The sequence below is a fragment of the Nannospalax galili genome, unplaced genomic scaffold, assembly GCF_000622305.1.
Source record: "Nannospalax galili isolate Female #2095 unplaced genomic scaffold, S.galili_v1.0 scaffold177, whole genome shotgun sequence".
Classification (NCBI taxonomy): Eukaryota; Metazoa; Chordata; class Mammalia; order Rodentia; family Spalacidae; genus Nannospalax; species Nannospalax galili.
The window spans coordinates 850,343-857,746 of record NW_008339470.1 but is presented as its reverse complement, the minus strand read 5'-3'; the positions used below and the strand labels follow the sequence as shown (position 1 = coordinate 857,746).

General features: G+C 37.1%; 1 pseudogene; it reads right to left on the bottom strand.

The window, feature by feature from the left end:
- Positions 1-6,088: 6,088 nt before the first annotated feature.
- On the bottom strand, positions 6,089-7,184 carry LOC103735109 (annotated as a pseudogene).
- Positions 7,185-7,404: the final 220 nt, after the last annotated feature.

Genomic DNA, 7,404 nt, shown 5'->3' with positions numbered 1-7,404 from the left:
CAAATATAATTATAAAATTATATTTATACAATTTATGCTTATTACAAAAATGATAGATTTATTTGAAGATAATGACTTCAAATAAATGTAATGATATTTCCCCTTTTATCAATAAAAATAATTTTTCTCAATATAAAGTGAGTGTTGTATTGTTATTGTTGCGAAGACTTATAAGTCTTATATATGCTATGCACTCCATAGATATCAAAGAAAGTCCATAAAAAAAGGTTATATCAAAGCCTAGATATTACAATAGCCAATGATGTTATTCCATTTTGAGTCTGAAGGCCTGAAAATCAGATGTACCAATGGCAGGAGAAAAATCAACATTTGAAACAGGCAGAGAATGAACTCAGTCTTTCTCTGTGTTTTTATTTCACTCAGGCCCACAGTGGACAGAATGATGCACACGCACATTGTAGATGGCTGATGACTTATTTATCCTACCAAACCAAATAACAAGCACTTTCAACAAAGAAAAACAGACTCTCTCAGAGACTTTTAGAAATAACGGTTCAATAGATATCCCAGGTCCCTGTCAACCTGACACAAAATTATTTGTTCTAGATTCACCTCTTGTCAACTTGGTACCCACACATATGTCCTTAAATCATGTTTAATCTCCTTTTAAAGATAACAGTCATAATAATTTCAGCTACCATTATGCAAACAAAAAGCACATGAATGAACATACACCAACTTTGTCCCCAGAAGAAAAGGCAAAGCCCTTGAGGGATGGTTAGTGTTTTCCTTAAGTGCTAAAAACTTTAATCATAGGGGTTAAAATTGCCAATGTCTAAATATTTAATAAGGTCAATACAGCCTATGTAACATTATAAGGAAGTGAGAAAAATATGACAAATATGTCATAAATATACACATATTTTTATTTGTATACACATGAATATATTCCCAACAAAAAGAGGTGGAAAATTCCTAACAGTGGTATTCATCCTTTCTGAAAATGTTCATGTGGTCAAAACTAGTATTACTATCATTCCACGAATAGTCATTCCTTCTCCATTTTCCTTCAGCAAGCACCTCAACTACTCAAGGCTCTTCAACCCTTATGATATTTCAAATGTTCTTGTTTCATTGCTCTGGGCCATGGGCAGTTCCTTCTGGATTGGGTTATTGAAATAATAATTAACTCACATGAGATGCACATATTTTTTCTTATTATTTCTTATAAAATACAGTATAATAAGCAGTTATATAACATTCAACATGTTTCTTTAGCAATCTAGAGGTAGATCACAGCACACAAAACTTATGCAGAGGTTAAACTCAAATACTATGGCATTTTATGAGAGAGATTCAAATATTCATGATTTTTGTATCCATGGGAAAGTCCCTTGGCAGACACCAAGAATGACTTTCATAGAAAGTCACTAGGAGTCAATTAGCTCTGCTTACTTCACATATGTATTTCTTGCAATAATTAGTCTCCTTGTAAGTGTGCATGCTATATTACATTGTACATGTTTTATATAGTAATATATATTCTAGTAGTATCTGTTCAGTGAGTCACTTCACTATTCATAAAATCCATCATTTTTCATTTAGTAAATTCACAGAAAGAAATTGAATTTGGGGCAGGAAAGATTGCTCAGTGGTTAAGAACACTGTTCTTGCAGAAGACCCAGGTTTGAATCCCAGCATCCACATGGCAACTAACAACTGTCCATAACTCCAGTTCCAGGGGATCTGACAGCCTCTTCTGTCCTCTATGAGCATTGCATGACATGGGTGCACTTACTTACATGCAGGCATAACACTCACACAAATAAAATAAAATAAAAACAATAAATAAAATATTTTTTTTTAAAAAAAAGAAATTGAATTTGAGAATTTTCAGTTAGATACCAACTAGAGGTTACATAGAAAGAAGGGAGCCAATACCAAACACAAATACTAAAACAATTTAAGCCAGAGGAGGCTTAAATTGAAAAGAAAAGTTGCATGAGCATATGGAAAAATAGCCTTACAGACTCCTGGGACCTTGCTCATATGAACTTACAGCAATGTGTCAGCATGCACAAGACCCATGCAAACTCCATCTGACAAAAATCCAGCATAGAACTGGGGAAATGGATATTAGGGCCTAATCTTAGTCAAAGAACTATTGGCAGCTGATTACTGTTGGGTGAGGGAGGGTTGATATTCCCTAAGGGAGAGACTCTAAATAGGCTGATTAGACCCCAGTGCACTGAGGAACACCTAGGTACATCGACTTGACTCAATAGGTCTTAACATATATTACAGAATGCATGAAATTCAGTGGTGTGGGCTATGGTGGATCTGGAGAGGGAAGAGACATAAAGATGATTAAGATGTTTTGTATGAAATACATAAAAATTCAATAAAAATATACAAAAATATTTTATCAGTGTTAATTTATATAACATATGTGTTAATCACCTTTCTATTTGTGTAAAGAACCCTGAGAAAGTCATAAAAATTTTTGTTTTGACTTAATTTTATTCAGTTAAAAATGGTTGACAAGAAAGCATTCTCAAGTGAAACTGGTAGACTTTTCTAAAATATATTTAAACTATTCAGGCAAAGGAAAATCCTTTCAGCAGGCAAAGCTGAGTAGTGTACTTGGTTGAATGTTTTTCTCAGAAGGATAAAATTCAACTCATTTTGTTATATATAGATTAATGCTTAAATATTCAAATACATATGTTAAAGTTTAGAGAGTTTTGATACATATGTGAAAATAGTTACAAATCTGAGGGAAAGACATACTGGTATATTGCTACAAATAGTCAAAACCAGTAACTGATTTGTAGCCCAGGTGAATGATTTCCAAAGTGTGACATCAGTGGAGGAGAATTAACGATCAAACTAACTTTGGCCAGTGTTTTCCAAAAGGAACTAATAGAATACATACACATAAGTATAAATATATGAAAGGGATGCATTATGGGAATTGGAACATGCAAACCCAGAGGCTGAGAAGCACTACCGTTGGCTGTCTACTGACTGGATAATTCTGGAGATGGGTCATGTTAGTATGTATCAAGAATGAAGGCCTGAGAAATGGGGGACTCCACTGATTATGATTGCAGTCTCCAGAATCTTAAGAACACAGAATCTGGAGTTCTGATGTCCAAGTTCAAGAGAATATGAACATCCCAGATTCAGCTAAGAGAGTAAACTATTTTTTTTTTGCCATTTTGCTGTCTAGGTGCTCAGTAAAGTGGATGGTGCTCACAGATGGAATAAGAGGGACCTTTTTCTGTTTTATTTTGTTTGTTTTGTTTTGTTTTAAACATGGTTTCCCTGTAGCTGAACTGGAACTCACTATGCAGACCAGACTGGCCTTGATATCACAGAGATCTGCCTGTCTCAGTCTTCTGAATGATGGGATTAAAGACTTGTGCCACTGTGCCTGGTGAAGAGGGTCTTTTTTTGATCCAGATCTTTTATCTGAATCATCCACTGATTCAAGTGACAGTCTCTTATGGAAATGTTGACATAGACTTTTTTAGAAAAAATGCATTATCATCTATCTGGATATCCAATAGCCCAATTCCAAGCCCTTTGAGAGTTAAATAACCTCCACTTCATTACAGATAGTTCAGTCTCAAAGTCTCCTGGAGGCCTGTTTGCATATTCAGACTCTCTAAAGGTTCAGTAACATCACAGTTGATATATCTCAAAGCTAAGTATTTCTCCAAATATTTCAAGACTTTGCTTCAATAGTCCTAGGAACTAGGCTGTGCTTCAGCTATACTGGCCTGTCAATCACCCCAGATAACATTCATTCCAGCCACTGCTTCTTCAAATCAATGGAGTTGATGACTCACATGGTCTAAGCAGTTTACACAGCAGCCTAGATCTTTTCTTTAAGCCTTTTTTTCTGAGCTCTGTACAAAATCATCAACTTTTCTGTCTCTTAGAATATTACCTAGCATAATGTTTTATAATGCTTTTTCCACAATACACATGGCTCCTAAGAGTTCTATGCCTTTTTGACTATAAGAAGTGCTGGTAAACATGCTATCCTCCCTGGTAGGAAAGATAGTTTCACATTCTCCACAAATGCAAATTTAACTAGATGGAAATTTAACTAGGATAAAATGATCCTCAATTAAAAATAATATACTGTAGACTATAATGAAGACTTTCAGTAATTTAAGAAATTAAAATGTTTTAGGCAATAATTATAGAACCATAAAGGTTTTGTTAAGTTTTGATGATGCTTATAATTTCCTCTATATATCACAATACCCACCCCACACTGAGAATTTTCACAGTTACTCTTCAAGAATCCATGCTATTTCTCTTTATTATTCTACTTTTTCTAGGGAATTCTATTAATGTAAAAATTCTTAAAATTACTTTGTTGTTTATTCTTTGGTAATTTTGTGCATGTACATAGTGTTTTTGGTTTCTCTCTTTTCCTATTCTTTCCTCTCTCACCTTTATCCATTCCAACTCTCCTTTAAAAGTCTCTTCTTTACATTCATGTCTTTGTGCCTTACCTTGTGACCACTGAGTTTAACAGGATTATCTCTGTGTCCCTGGGTTAGAGTCTGTGGACTCATTTGTGGGTACAGAGTGAAGATAAGCACTTCCTCTCCTTGAGAATCCAGCAATAGTCAGGACTTCATTAGGGTGGGTATGGCACTATGAGTCCCAAATCTATCCATGCTTGACAGTTGACATACCCAATCTTGAGCAGTTCCAGCACAGCTAATCACAGCTACTGCTGTGACATCACGATTTCAATGGCTGATTCATTTCTGTAATACAGCAGTTCTTTGCACTTCTCTCTATTTTCTAACTTTTAGGTTCTTATGGCACTTCTGTGATATTCAATAAGCTTTAGGGGGATGGTATAGATGTCTTGCTTAGGACTGAGCACTCAACTGTCACTTATTCTCAGCATCTTGAGCAGCCTTGAGTCTTTGTATTCACTGTCATTCATTACAAAGGGAAGTTTGTCTGTGTAAGGCTGGGGATAGCATTAGTCTATAAGTATAAATATAAATATTTAGAAGACAGTTTGGAACCACATCTCATTAACTAACTGCAGTAAATTGCTGCTAGAGTCCAAGATATCACCAATCATGGGGTTTTGAGTGAGTTTACACTACTAAGCATGTATATCCTGGAGTGGCATTCAAATTAAATCAGAGAGCATTTAGTTATCACCATAACTGTCATGCCACTATTTCACCAGTGGGTGTATCTTGGCTGGTGTGTTGGTATTGTAGTCTGTAGGGTTTACATCTTCCTGAGATCACTGGAGTCTTCTCTTTTCCAGTAGCCTGCACAATATCTTTCAGCACTATAAATGCCATGAGCAGGGACAAAGCTTCCTGCTCAGTTCCCCCTTTATTTCTCTATATCTTGCATTCAAAGTACATGGTAGATTTAGCAATAGGTTTTTATCAACTAGCTCTGCTGACAAACCAAGAGGAATGGCAAGAACCTGTGCTGCTTTGGGGCTTGCTGAAAGCTCCCTGCCCAACAACTCATAAGTAGGAGTCTTACATCTGGTACTGAGATTTTTGTTTAATAATCCATTACTTTTAGGATTAACATTATTTATCCATATGTGATATTTCTCTTCTAGATATTTTTTGTGAGGGATTGTATCATAAGTCAGGTCTCCCTATAGCCCCAGATGCCCTAGTACTCTCTGTGTAGATCAGGCTGGCCTCAATCTCATAGAGATTTATGTGCCTTTGCCTCCCAACTGCTTGAATTAAAGGTGAGTGCCACAAAATCTGGCATCTTCCATGGCCAGCTTGTCTCAGCCACCAGGTGACCAAACAACATGGACTAAGAACTTAAATCAAATTATGCACAGGGTATTAAACATATACCATGGCGACAGTTAACTTGAATACAGGGCCTAAAATCAGGAACAAGTTCTAAGATCCAGTTCTGATATTAGATGCAAGCTTTCTTTTCAAAGTCTAACTCCAGCTTCTTGAGGCTAGAATGAGGTGTGTACATTTGCCAGGGCAAATTGATACTTCAGAATCAGCTCAGGAAACAGATGCCTGACAACTGCTCAGTCCATCTAGAAACATTTGTATGGGAGAATGAAGGGGCCTGACTCCTCCTCCTACTGCTTACTGATCCCAATCTGCTGGAAGGTAGACAGTGAGGAGAAGCCACCAATCCAAACTGAGTACTTGAGCTCAAAAGGAGCGATTGTTAGATTTAGGAAAGCAGAAAAAGGAAAGAGTTTAAAGTTAAGAAATAAGAGTCAGAGATAGACCTACAACAGGCAAGGAATGTGTTCCTTTATTCAAAGAACACAGCAAAGGGCCACAAAATCCTTCCACAGAATGAGGGTATCCATATCTAAGGGAGGGGCAGTTTGACTTACATAGGACCTCTGTTGAACATAGCTGCCAAGAGTTAACTCTGTGCCAGGGTCTAGTGTCCTTGAGGGTCTCTATCCCAAGATTATTTTTTTCAGGCAGGTGAGCTATCTTAGGGCACTATAGGAGATAGGCTGGCTCCATAAACAGTCTCACTGAGTCCAGGAATGACCAGTTGCTAAGGATTTAGCAAGGCCAGGCTGCCAATTCAGGCCCAGTTAAGTATCTTAAGGGATTTATGGTTATATTGCTTTCCTAATTAGACTCACAGCTCTTCACACATTCTATCTGCAATGATCTTGATCTTTACTCTGTTGGGTGCTAGGCCTGTGATGACCTTATCCTTCTGCATCCTGTCAGCAACACCTGGGTACATGGTGGTGCCACCAGAGAGCACTGTATTAGCATACAGGCTCTTTTGGATGTCCACATCACACTTCACGGAGTTGATGGTGGTCTCATGGATGCCATTAGACTCTATACTCTATACCCATGAAGGAAGACTGAAAGAGTGCTTCCGGAATCACTTACTGTCATCTGTCAATCAGGTAGCTCATAGCTCTTGTTCAAGCAGGAAGATGTAGCTGTAGCCATTTCATGCTCAAAATACAGGGCAACATAGCACAACTTCTTGATATCTCAAACAATCTCCTGATTGGCTGTGGTGGTGAAACTGTAAGATCCTCTGAAATAGCAGCAAGTGCTCTTAATCACTGAGTCATCTCTCCATCCACAAACTTGCATATTTTTTAATTAGCTCACAAATTGAAGGTTTCTGTAGACTTTCCAACTCACTTCATCCTGGTTAACTTACCCCCATTCCCTTATCGCCATATCCCCATCACCATCCTTGTTTGAACTTTGTCACTCTCTGTCTCCCTTCTCTTTCTTTTAAGAGATGCAATATCTTTTATTTATTCTTTACAAATTTCTTAAATGTAAAAAAAAGTATCTAGATTATAATCACTCCAACTCTCCCACTGCACTCCCCCCAGCCAATCTCAGCATGTCCCTCTATCCCAGTCATGCCATCTTCTTTATTTTCAAAACTTAG